Source organism: Pinus tabuliformis, chromosome 4_1 (assembly GCF_031772625.1).
Source record: "Pinus tabuliformis cultivar Carrire ecotype Pingquan chromosome 4_1, CPIR1, whole genome shotgun sequence".
NCBI classification, from domain to species: domain Eukaryota; kingdom Viridiplantae; phylum Streptophyta; class Pinopsida; order Pinales; family Pinaceae; genus Pinus; species Pinus tabuliformis.
Genome location: NC_142303.1, coordinates 769834153 through 769847986, shown reverse-complemented (window position 1 = coordinate 769847986; position 13834 = coordinate 769834153).

Here is a 13834-nt window from a genome sequence, read left to right as displayed (position 1 = left end):
TTTCTCCTCAGTCGATTTATGGGCAGGACATGCATTGATATCATGGCCTATTTATCCTTCTTGGGTCTCGGTGTGCGCGGTGATTTTGGGACCTCAGCGATTATTTTGGCGCTCTCTGGGGCTTTTACTGCTGCAATTTTCTGCATAGCTTCCTCGGTTGTCACTACTCCTGTGTCCATGGATTCTTTGGGTGCTGACAAAGTGATATTCCATAGTTCTCTCAGTGTCCCTGATAATTGCTCAAACAACGAATTTGCTTTCAGAATATCAAATGTCTCGGTTCATGAATACCTGAGAATGCAACAACTGAGTTCTCAAATTGCCAAGTGTTGTGGAGAGTCGGTTGTAATTTATAGTGCCATTCGAATTTGAATTTGACCATTCCCCCACATTTGGTCCATTAATGCTAGATTGGTGGCATATTTTCAAGAATCTAACCCAGAAATTTCGCCTTAAATTCCTGTCGTCTGCTCCATTTGGCCTCAAACCAAGCATCACATTGTGAATAGTGATTGTAACGGTCATTTCTGGCAAACCTACGTGCCAGCGCAGCTATCTTTGTGCTGTCGTGGACCTTGTGGCACTTCACTACTCCGCGCAGGCCTGACATCACACAATTCTGAGGCAGAGTACTTTATAGTCCCACACCTCCTTTCAGTTGCTTGGAGCGCTAAGACTGTGCCACTTTTGTATAGTCACATCATCGGATCACCAGTGTATGGCTTCAAGCGACTACCATTCACCTTTCCTGGGAAGGGTTCTCCATTTATCTTGACCAATTGTTCCATGCCTCTATCGGTAATCTCCTTAATAATATACAGTCCTAACCAGTGCATCCTGAACTCTCCTGGGAATTTATCAAACTTAATATCATTGTACAACACTAGATCATTTACCATGAATGTGCGTAGCTTAATGTGTCGGTCATGCCATGCCTTTTCACACTGCTTTTGGACCTGCTGGTGAAATCCAGCCAAAAATCATTCTTCTTCAAGCTCATCTAACTGCGCGAGCCTCTCCTCCATGGCTCCACGATCCATCATACTTGTGAGCGTTGGTATCTGTAGACTAGGCACAATGTACTCCATAGGCATTACGACTTCAACTCCATAGACAAGCCTAAAACGTGTATGTCCCGTCAGTTTCTTACATGTCGTCTGATAAGTCCATAACACTGCAGGTATGCATAGGTCCCAATCACTTCATTACGAATTCCATACCTTAGTCAAAGTAGGTTCCAATACTTTCTTGAATGCTTCTACTGTCCCATTAGCCTCTGAGTGATATAGTGTGATCTTCTAGTGATACACCTGAAACTCTTCCATCAGTGTGCTGATCACCTCATTCAAGAAGTGTGTACCATGATCGCTCATCAAGATCTTCGAACACCCAAATCACGTCAGTACATGTTCAAATATAAACTTCATAGCAATCGCACCCATGCAATCCTTCACCAGTTGTGCTTCTGCCCAATGAGTCAAATACTGCATCGTGGTGATAATGTACCTCACACCTGTCTTTCCTTGAGGTTTTTTGGGTCTTACAAAATCTATTGCTCACTTTTCGAAAGGTTGCAACGTCATTTGTGGATTCAAAGGCATTTAATCCCTCTCCAATGGCCTTCGTGTCCACTGACATACATCACATGTCTTGCAATATGCTTTTGAATCTTGATGAAGGGTTGGCCACCAGAACCCGGCGCATAGAATGTTCTGCGTGGTCGCTCTTCCTACATAATGTCCTTCCGCAGCATCCCCATGAGCATCTGCAAGGATGCTGCTTCATTCAAATTTAGCTACAAACCTTCGTAGTATTTCATCATTCAGCATCTCCTATAGATGCCCAATAATGACAAAGAAATCTTCCATGTGCACCACTAATTCCTTCTTCTGCTAGACAGAGTATCCTTTCAACATAGTTCTAGTTGTTAGAAAGTGTATTATATCTTCAAAATGTCCATCCACTATGCGCACAACAAAGAGTTGTGCGTCAGCTAATCCTTCCTCCAAACTAGTAGGTTCCTCCCCTGTCTCGATGCGTGATAGGTGATATCGTTCCACATTCAAATGTTTAGGCTTCACAACAACTTCAAAATCATATTCCTGGAACAATAAAATCCATCTGCAAATGCGCCCCCCCAACATAGGCTTATTGACCAAGTACTTTAGAATGAAGTGATCTGTATACATCTTAAAGTAGCCTCCTAGCAATTAGTTTTGATACTTCTGTAGCACATATACCATAACTAGTCCCCTGTGCTCAGTGGTCGAATAGTTCTTCTCTGCTTTGGATAATCTGCGACTTACGAACATGATAGGGTGATCCAAGCCTTTTTCACCATCCTACATTAGTACTGCCCCCAATGCTATACACGATGCATTGACATGTACATGGAACTCTTTTTTCCAGTTCAGGAAGACTAGAATCAGCGGAGTAACCATCTTTTCTTTCAATATATCCCGAATTTTCTTACAATCATCGTTCCAGCAGAACGTGACATCCTTCTTCAACAAGTTTTCCATTGGCACGGTGATCGGGGCATAGCCTTTGATAAACATTCTGTAATATCTCGTATGTCCTAGAGTGGTGCGCAGCTGTTTCACACTTCTCAACGCTTCCAAGATCAGAATCACTGCAATCTTCGCGGGGTCTACCATCAGCCCTTGTCTACAAACCACAGGCCCCAATAGGTTCCCAAAAGGAATGAGGAACAAACACTTCTTGAGGTTGAGCGTGATTTGATATCTTCGATAGGTATCCACCATCAAGCGCAAGCTCGCTACATGGCACTTAACCAGCCCAAATATAGTCCAGTCATCAAAATAGTCCTCCAAGAACTTATGAATATATTCCTTGAATGCTGCAACAACCACGTGTGAAAATATAGCAAGGGGATTCTTCAATCCAAATCGCATGAAAGTATATTGAAATCAACCCCACTCAGTCACAAAGGTTTTCTTGCTCCTATCCTTCGGTGCGATTTTGATCTAGTGGTACCCTGAGAAGCCATCAGTAAAAGAATATGCTTCCTAACCTCCTATATTTTCCAACACTTCATCCGTTAATGGAGTTGCGAATGGATCATACACACAAGCATCATTCAATTTTATGAGATCCATGCATATCCTTATCTCATCCTTCTGCTTCTTCTCTTGTACCACCATTGGGCTTACCCAATAAGATTCTTCCACATGCTCAATTATTCCTACTACGAGCATTTTGTCTAGTTCTACATTGACCTTCTCCTTGTATTTCAGATTTAAGCAGTAAGGCCTCTACTTAACTAGCTTCACATCAGGATTTAACGTGATCTTCATCACTCCTATATCTCTGATTATTCCTTTCAAATCTGTAAACTTGGCTGGGAGTAAGTCTTGATATTCATGGAGTAATTCAGAGACCTTATCCACCATCACGTTGTCCCAGTAGTCTTCGATCTTTGCAAATTTATGTTCTTCCTCCATACCAATGTTTGAATGCTTGGTTTTCACCAGCGTGGTTATATCAGGGTTCTCAAGTTGTGGTCCGTGAACCTCGCAATGGCATTGTGTTTTTGAAATGTTAATATTCCCTAGATCCTCATCCTTCTCTTCGGCAATTACATTATAACATTCCAGAATGTGACTCAGCTGAGTAGCCCATTTAGGCTGATTCAATTCTACCCGCTCTTGTGGTATCCTAAAGATGGTTGCTTTTACCTCTTTTAGTGCTTCATCAATACTATCACACCGATCCTCAAAACTGAAGGTCATCATGAACCCTTCGCACAGGATATCCCATTCACCTTTTCCATTGTTGAGCTCTGTTTCTATATACTAGTTCGTTGGTATAACATCTAGGGTATGACAGAACAAGTGCACCCACTCAGGTTGTGGCTTTTCTCCATAGGCTTACGTCCACTTGGAAAAATGTGTGCATGGATCATCCTTCCCATCATACTTGTTTGTCATTCACACCTTAGGCTTCCCAAATAATACTTGCATCATTCTCCTACATTCGCGCAAATCATCAAAGCTTCATTTGTGCGTACCCCACCATCTTGTGGGCATAGCACGCAGTACCTAGTCCAAGGCCTGGAAGCGTTGATTTTCCAGCACCTCCCTTTCAATTTCATACAAGAAGGTATCTACCTCATTTAGACCATCAAAAGTAGGCAGATCTCTTACTTCTGTCGACAAGTAGTACAACGAACTGGTCATCATATTGCAATTCAGCGTAGTTACTTTTTGTAACCAATTCTACCAGCATTCTATTTCCTCATGAGAATCTGAAGTGTAGGAGCTCTTGTGCTCCCATGTAATCTGTCCATCTGTGGTGAGATTTACCTAGTCTTGGTCTTGCACTGTTATCCTATAGATACAGTCTAGATCATCATCACTCTCACAGTCACCGACCGACTCCGTATAGCGCGATCCTTCAGTAGGGTCCAAGGGTATAATTATGCGTAGTGACTTCTTTTCAAAGATCATTTTTCGCTTCACATTAGTTACCACATTCATATCAGTGGCCCAGTCAATTCCCAAGAGCATGGGGGTAGGGATTGCTATCATCAACAATCTCTAATACTTCAAAATTTGCCAATGTGCTCGCTCCCTCAATATCCATAGTTATTCATTGTAATTGCCCCATGGGTATTATTTTCTGCTGATTCGCCATTCTTAGCTAAATTGGAGACCATTGCAGTGCGGGTCTCCCAATTCGCTCCCATGTCTATTTTGGCAGAACATTCGCATCTAATCCAAAATCCAGGATGACTTGATCCATTTCATATTCTCTGATATGTGCGGTGAGTCTCATTTCTCGTCCCATTCTTGTATTATGTTTTCTAATCTTGTGGACTATGCACGGTCCACTAGGCATGGTCCCAACACATCTACTGATAAGTTCCTATAACCCATTCACAACTTAACTATGACATAGTAACTTCATATAGGTTTTCAAGAAAGTTGTCAGCATGGATGGATCCATTTCTCGCTACATTTTATCTTTGCTTCTTGAAGTGGAGGCATCAGCAAAAGTCTTCTTAGCTTCCATAAAGGCTTCCCGAGCACACTCCAAATCAAACTTGGCCTCTTTCATTGGTGCTTTGTGAACCCATGTACTATCTTTTGGGTTTTTTCATTTGTCATCTCCCATTACGATTCCACCTTACAGCACAATGTTTACATTTGGATCTTCCTCGCGTGGCTCATATCTCATCATCTGCAGGTTTTAAGTTGGGGGAGGTGGTAGTGCTCCTTTGTCATGGATCCTAGTTATCAGTGTATGAAAATCCTCTCTCTCATGATCAAACAACGTGCAATACTTGCATGATAGGCACATTTCATTAGTGCAATCATGGGCATAGTGTCCTGGCCCTCCACAGTTGTAGCAAAGCAACTGTCTGTGACCTCTACCAAGTCCTCCTCCACCTCGGCATCATCCACACCCCTGAAATCTTGTTTGCGCCATTCCTGCATTCTAGTCAAGGGTCCGCGTTTCGGCCTGAACCCTGTAGGTGGGAGTTCTATCCATCATCAATTCATAGATTCTGCAAGTACGCGGGTCATGTACCACAGACCTACAAAAGTTGCAAAACAATTGTTGCGAAGTTTGTGTGTACTTCTGTAACAAATGGCAGTTATCTGTGGCATGTTTTCTTGCTATTTGACAGATAGCACACCACAAAGCAGGTGCCACACTAGGTCCAACTTGAACTTCTAGCCTTAAAGGCATCTTTCCTCCTCCTACAACGTAATTCATAAAAATCGGGCAGTGGTCTTTGTCATGACCCTGACTCTTGCATTTTACGCACCACACTTCTTCACACACCTCTGGTTGAACCATCCTGTCCTGTTTCAAACTCTGCATCTCAAGGCATAGATTCTTTAGTTGTGCATGGATTTGCTAAAATCTTAGGTATGATCCTGCATCGAGGTCTCATTTAGCCTCATAGTGATCTCTAAGGCCTCTACCTAAGTTGTTATCTTCTGCTGTGATAGCACACTCCTTAATTGTTGTAGTGGAGAAGGTACAAACCACTCGCGATGTTCTCCATCTGTCAGATTCATATTGGCTTCCTGAATGGTACATTTCAGCCTCTAATCTAGTTCCCAAGGAGTCTTGCCTGGTAGCATCGTGATCTCTTTAAATCCCATGATCGACTGCGCTTCAGCTTTAGGCCTGCTAAATTCTCTATTTAGCATTGTTTGGATATATGCGACTCTTACATTTGGGTTATCGTTAGAATACTTAATATACCAGGTTTGTGCATGATCTTGCAGGGTGCTAACCAGCGTCGCTTTCTTTATATGGTCATCCATAATACCTTGTGCTTCCCATACAACCCTTACAATGAACCAGTTTTGGTTTGGATCTTCATTTCCCAAAACTTTGAACACAGTAAACTTCACTATGTTTTCCATACTGAATCGCGGTGGTGGTGGAGTTGGTACGGGCAAAGATGGAGGTGATGGCAGTGAAGCCGGTGGTGTGGCTGGAGGTTGTATTCGCAAAATTCTTTGTCTTATCAAGTGAATAGGACTTCCCGAAAAGACCTTTGTGCGCTCTTCCCCGTCCCCTCATGAAGGTGAAATGAAGGGGCTATTCTCTGGACCCTTATTTCCTTCATTCCTATAAACCTTTCCGCTTCACATAGCCCTGAACATCAAGCTAACTACATAACCCACTTTTCGCACAACATCATTTTAATCCAAGTATTTAAATACTTTACGTACTTACCTCGTGGTCCTTTGAGAAAGTGTTTCTCTTCCTCACTATAGCTGACTGAGATGTTGACTACAAACTTAGTAACAAATCTTCCTATAATACAATTGAGCCAATGATCGACAATGTGTGCGATCTTATCCCCCAATACTTCTAATCTCCACACTAGATTTGGGGTCCACACAATAGCACCGTCAAGCTTCCATGTTCCTTATCCATCTGCTAGGTTTGTGATCCACTCATATAGCTCAATAGGGAAGGACGTGAAAAATATTTCATGGATCTCTGTATATAGGTAGTTTTCTAGCCACTCTTCTTTTGATAGTTGCAAGTATTTGTCCTCCTGCGCTGCAAACTCGTGAATTCTCCTATCCAACTAGCCTTCAATTTCTTTCTTAGTTGGATTCCAGTGATACGAAAATGGAACCATTTGTTGGCTTATGGGGGCCTGACCCAGTTTTAGAGTTAGTTATCCAAACAAATCCCTACACTACTGGCCCTTTCGGCATTAGCTCGCGGAGTGCAGACTGAAGTCTTACTCGAAGCAGTATGGGGTGATGCTGGAACCAAGTTTCTGCACGCTTGAGATGGATGTGATGCTAGCTTATTCCAACTAGGCATGCCTTCCCACATGTTGCTTCATGCCCTGTTCTAACCTTCAACACCTTCACAATCTATTACAATCAACCTTCGCACAACACTAATCGGGGCTAAGATGCTTTCGCACTGCTAGGGTTGTGAACTCCGCTATTTCCCAAACTACGTTAACTTACTTATCTTATTCACAGATCTTAATTATCTTCACCTAAACAAATGTTCTTACTTGCATCCACTTAACCAATACAGTCATATAGGTTTGCCCATCATATAAGCATTAGAAGTGAAATTCATACCCAATATAAGAGATGCATAAACAAGAAATAAAGATGCAGAAATGATAGAAACTTCTCTTTATTAATACTTCCAGATGATTACAGACTCAAATCGCCATGCACACTCTTCTGCAGGGGTCCATGCACTTAGTTGCAGACTACTAGGCCTCTACACACTTAGCTGCAGAGCCTCTAGCTACACTATGACTCAAAACTTAGACTTACACTTCAGAACTATCTCGCATACATCTGCATTTTCTTATCTTAGATTCCTTTGACTACATAGAGTTTCACTCTATTTATACAATTCCATGATCTACGGACCATGGGTAGATCTTCTATAGCCAACATTACATTATCAAAATACGAGTGGACAATCCTATGACTCTTTAACAACTACGTGCTCCATGCCCACAAAATGCGGAGTCTTTACATTGTAATTATAAAGTTGGACCAAAATCTGTTCTCTTAGCCACAAAACTACCTTGGGGGATCCAACACCCAACAAAACACAACCTATTTATACCTTTAACAAGTAGATCAAAAGACAAATTATCAAGTTGGATTCCATTTCATCAAATAGGTTTTCATCAAGGAAAACTCATCAGGTAGGTTTCCATGAAGGACAACACCTAATTCATAAAACTAACAATTTAACCGTATCAAACTTTTGATTCTAATATATAAGACTTTGAGCGATCAATCTGGTATTCTATTCCATCATTTTGTTCCCTTTGAACTGACATGTGGATTCATCTAGTTACCATATACTTGTTCTATTACAAGTGAGTTTCCATCAAGGAAAACACATGCATCATAATGCCAACAATCTCGCCCCTTGGACTTTATGGAAACCAATTTGGTATTTTGTCACCACAACCTATAGATAAAGTCAATTCAAGCACCAAGCTTTTCAAAACATCAAGCTACTATCCAAACACCAAGCTACTCTCCCCCTTTCACATCAAGGGAAAAGGGTTGGCCAATGTTAAATGAATACTTCCATATCTAAACTGATGAATGTGAACGTTGATCATGCTCCCCCTGAGCATATGTTGAATTCTCTAATCAATCTCCCCCCTGATCACATGCCACAATATATGATGGATGTAAAATTAATTACATTATGCTATGAATCAACTCAGTATGACCTTCCTATCATGGACATATACATGTATGATTGTTATCAACAACTATCATACACCATATATGATCTGCACCAGAACATATGTCAGCAACATCAAGAGTAATAACCTCTATATGTCCATCACCAATTTGCAAGATAAGACATTGTAACTTTGATATCGTCAACCATCAACCCATCCTCTTGATCTTATCAAGATCAACTTGCTTCTTTTCCTTAGTAGAAAAAGCCTTTTGTATAGCCTTCCATGAATCAACTAAGCATATGCCATATCTCCAAGAAGTGATACAAAATCATTCACATCATATCATATATATGTGAAAACACCATAGTCATCATCCATGACCATCACATCGTCATCGTAGAAAGAACTACACAACCCTTAATATATCAACTATGTATCATCACTAGGGAGTTTTCCAACATCCCACATCTCATAATCATCAAACATGATAATCAACATATATGAGAACCAAAACTATCATCATAGAGTAAGAAGTCATCATCATTGTGTGACTAAGTAAGTAATTTATCCAAATAGCCATATCTTGAAATAGCTATGTCTTCATGAAACTTGAAATAACACCATTCATGGCCAACCAACATTATTCACCAATGTGTAATTTGAGTAATCATCCATGTATCCAGCATAGAGATAACAATATGTATCTAGCTTCTCATGAATGAGAAAAGAAAACCGTGAGCTCACAATCATTTTCAAAGTTTCTTGATACCATCAAAAGCAATAATCCTCATCCATAACTGCACCATATCAAATTTACAAGACTTTGCAGGCATGATGAAAATAAGATAACAGAAATGAGTGACACATATTATCATCAAATAATGAAGCTATGTACTCAAGATTTGTTCTTCTACTTGAACTTGTGAAGATCACGATGTAAGCACAATAACTATATGCATCATCAAAGGATTCATCCACAAATCTGATCACAAGCATCAAAACAACTATGTGGCTTAAGAAATATAAGTATCATCTGTGATTTCAACCCATGACCGCAACATAGTATGATGCATCATTTAAACACTTCAACAACATAAGCATAATCATCATTGATAAGCATCATTAGGTATCAAGGACTTCTAAGGAAAACATAATGCCAGCAATGCATTGTTAGAAGAATAGACGATGCTCTCTTTGAACCTGTGCCAACTGTTCACTGTCAGATCTAATCATTATGTATATCAATAAGAATCACCAAGGCATCATCATCAACATCAAGTCATCAACAACTTATGAGGGCCAAAATCACGTCTAAGTAGCATCAGTATACTATAACCATCATCCATCAAAACCGAAAATACAATTGATAATTAAGTGAACCATATCAGACCCCTTTTCTAAGTCTATCCCACTGTTTCTTAATCAAGCCAACATATATGCAACTATGAAGTTTCAAACTCATGTATATATATGACTTGTCTTCATAAGATCTGCGTGTGGAAAGTGGAATACAGAAATTTCATACTTTTAGTTCCCCCTAAGTCAGTTTTGACTGTACCTGGTCCTAGACCTTTTGCTGAAACATAAATTCCAAGAATATCATTACCATGATGATTCTTCAACGAAGACTCCATTTTACTCTTGTCTCTAGTTATGTGATGATAAAATTCACTATCATATTTGTCTTCGAATGAATAGAGAGAAAGACCACACCTTATCTGATCTTCCTTTTCTTTCTGATCGATGGATCCATCTTTTTCAGATTTTCTAATATCAATGTTCTTATTTGGTTGCTTACCATATTATTTACGATGATCTATAGAGTTATTCCTGCTTTCTTTTACTATATTACCAAACTTGTTACAAGAATAACATCTTATATGTTTCATAATCCTTCTATAGCAATCAATGGCTTTGTGACCAACCATATTGCAAGAAAAAATTAGCCCTTAAAGTACCTCGATGTTGATGATCTTTCTGTGAGATTATTATTAGCTTGAAACATTCCACTTCTGCACCTGGCTACAACGTGTCCAAAATTATGACATATGGAACATTTAACATTATTGATCAAAAGAAAGAATAGATTAACACTTCTATAGTCAGGAGTAAATGATTTTCTTTGAAGACTTTCTTGCCTTGGTTGTTGACGGGGTTGATTTCTTATCTCCTTGTTGAGTACTTCAAATTTTGCATTAGAATACCTTGCCTTAGCTTGTGAGCTAGATTCACCTTTAAAAGATTCATGAAAACCAAGACTAGATTTGAAGGCAGGAGGCCTTTGACTATTAAGAATATTATCCAAAATTTCAATACTATCTTGAAAACAAAAATGTTGATCCGTTTATTCTAATTGACCTTTTAGGATATTTACGTCAACCTGATATTTCTCTTCCATTTCAAGATACTTCTTCTTCATGATTTCTTCAACATTTCTTCCTTCCTGCACTTGTTGTTTTAATTTGATAATCTCATTTTCTTGTTCTTCAAATTCTTGAAGTAGTTCTTCATTTTTCTTATTCGATTTTTCAATATCTTCTTTTAGAGAGAGCAAACCCAGCTTCAAGACTTTCACAGTAACTAGTTCTTTATTTAAGTTCCTTGGTTGTTGTATTGTTTTCATTCAGTTGATTTCTCAATGATGTTACTTCATCCTGCATCCTTTGACATTGATCTTCCTTTTCCTTGTACTTCTTCCTTATTTTGTTTCCATCCTCCAATTGAGTTTTTAACCTGGTAACCTCTTCTTTGTAGGTACATTCCCTTTTCTCAAATAGATCTTGTTGATCTCTAATTTTATCTGTGAGCCTTTTAACTTCTACTTTAATTAGATTTCTTTCACTTTCACCCATAAGAGAAAATTTAATTACTTCACTATCACATTGATTATCTTCAATATTGCATGAATAGAGAAAGGTATCTCGAGAGGACCAGAATCAATACCTGATAATTCTTTTCCTTGTTCATCTTCATTTTGAGGTGATTCTAAATCTGAATATTTGCATCCACCTAATAGCAAATCATATCTACCTTTGTCGTTGCTTCTTTGAGACGTCTTCTTCTTTTGATTTTCTTTCTTCTTTTGTTTCTTTCCCATTGTCTCAATGGATCTCCTTCAAGCGATCAAGATTTTGCCAATGGACCTAGTTTGATACCAATTGTTGGGAAAAATACTAAGATGGGGGGGGGGGGGGGGGGGGGGGGTGGAGTGAATCAGTATTTTCAAACAAATAACATTTTACATTTCATATTCATGTTTCTATACGATACTTTACTGAAAGGAACCCACATGTGCACACAATTGTGCTTAAGACAAGTAGTGTATATCCAGTGAGCTTATGATTCAGTTAATTCATCATATGTTGATATTCAACCAGTGCATTAGTACTTTATTAAACATTAGATAAAAAGTAACCATCTATTTTAATAGCAAAATAAACAATCACAAATAAGAAACACACATGAACACCAGGATTTAGGGTGGAAACCGAATGTGGGATAAGATCACTTGTTACTATCGTCTCTCTCTTCTTTTTAATATAAAGAAAAATTTGTTTAGAATCTTGTACTGGTGCAGACTCATAATAGTATGCAATCCCTCAACTGCATAAGGCTACAACCTTCGTTCATTCTCCAACACCTAATAGACGGGATTTCCTACCCCTTGCTTCTTGTACTCGTGTAAACTTGTAATAGTACGCAGACACCAACCTACAGAAGGCTACAACCCTCACTCATTCTCCATCTAGTACTAGAAGTGAGCTCCAACCCCTTGATCTGATCACCAGCTACTACTAGCAGGAAGCTTTGACTTCCTCATTGAAGGCTCCAGCCCTCAGCAACATCCATGGACCATGTTTCATCAAATTTGCAGAATGGACCCATTATGAACACTTAATATCAATATCAAAAACCAAACTGTAATGCATCACTCTAACACAGTCATCCATCTCTCACACATATGAATAAATCAATCCCTGAAACCCAATCATCAATATCTGACATAACTAAAACACAATCATCAATTTCTAAATCAACCAATCACTCAAACGTTTGCCACAACTGAATAAATCAATCACTAAGACCTCTGACACAAATTAATCAATCAATCACTAAAACCTCTAACACAACTAAATCACCCAATCATCAATTTTTGATACCACTGAATCAATCAATCACTCAAAACCCAATCAACTGACACTTAATCAACTAGAATAGCTAGATCACTGTAACCAGTATATAGAACTGAACTCAAAATGTTGCATCGACACACAAAATCAGTTGTAACTCTAAACATTTAAATGCCAAAATTCATACACTGCTTTACCTAAGGAAACTTGCATGCACACGTGCGTTTCTATCCAGAAACCTCCGTACAAATCTTAAAATACAAAAAACTAAAAATTGACTACTACAATTATGAAAATAACACTAAGTCATACTCATATATATTACAACAATCTAAACCAATCATAGAACTAAACTTGATCTTAAATCACAATCAACAAGTAGTCTTAACATGGTTCATGACCACATCTAACTTCATCATTGACAGATCTACTTTAGACATCATCACTCAACACAGATCAACATGAGGACATCATTGATAGATAGAAGAGAAACAACAGAACTGATCAGGTTGATCAGTAATTTATGAACACAAACCTTTACTTTGTATACGAAAATTTGAAGAAGATAACCTTCATGTATACATGGTTTTCCCAATAGCAACCAACATATAGCTCTGAAAATTTTGACCTAAAATTGCACTGCTCTTCAGAACTTCAGAATGATCCAGATCATAATAATTAGAGATAAAAACATGTGTCAGTACTTAGATCTAGTCAATCCATGAGAAGATCATATAATGAAAATGCATTTCAGTTTTCATGATCATGATCCATCATTGTATTCATTTGTGCATAATTATTTCAGATCTATTGGATCTCATCCATCATCAAACACTCAAGTGCATACTTAGTTTAGATCAAGCAAAGCATAAAAAACCCATAACATGCATGTTTTCTTTTGATCTAACTCTTCATAATATTTCCATCACTTTCCCCCCACACATACTTTGATCTTCATCACCTTATATAGTTTTAGCCTTTTGCAATACCACGGGTCAAAACCATAGTTATGCTGATG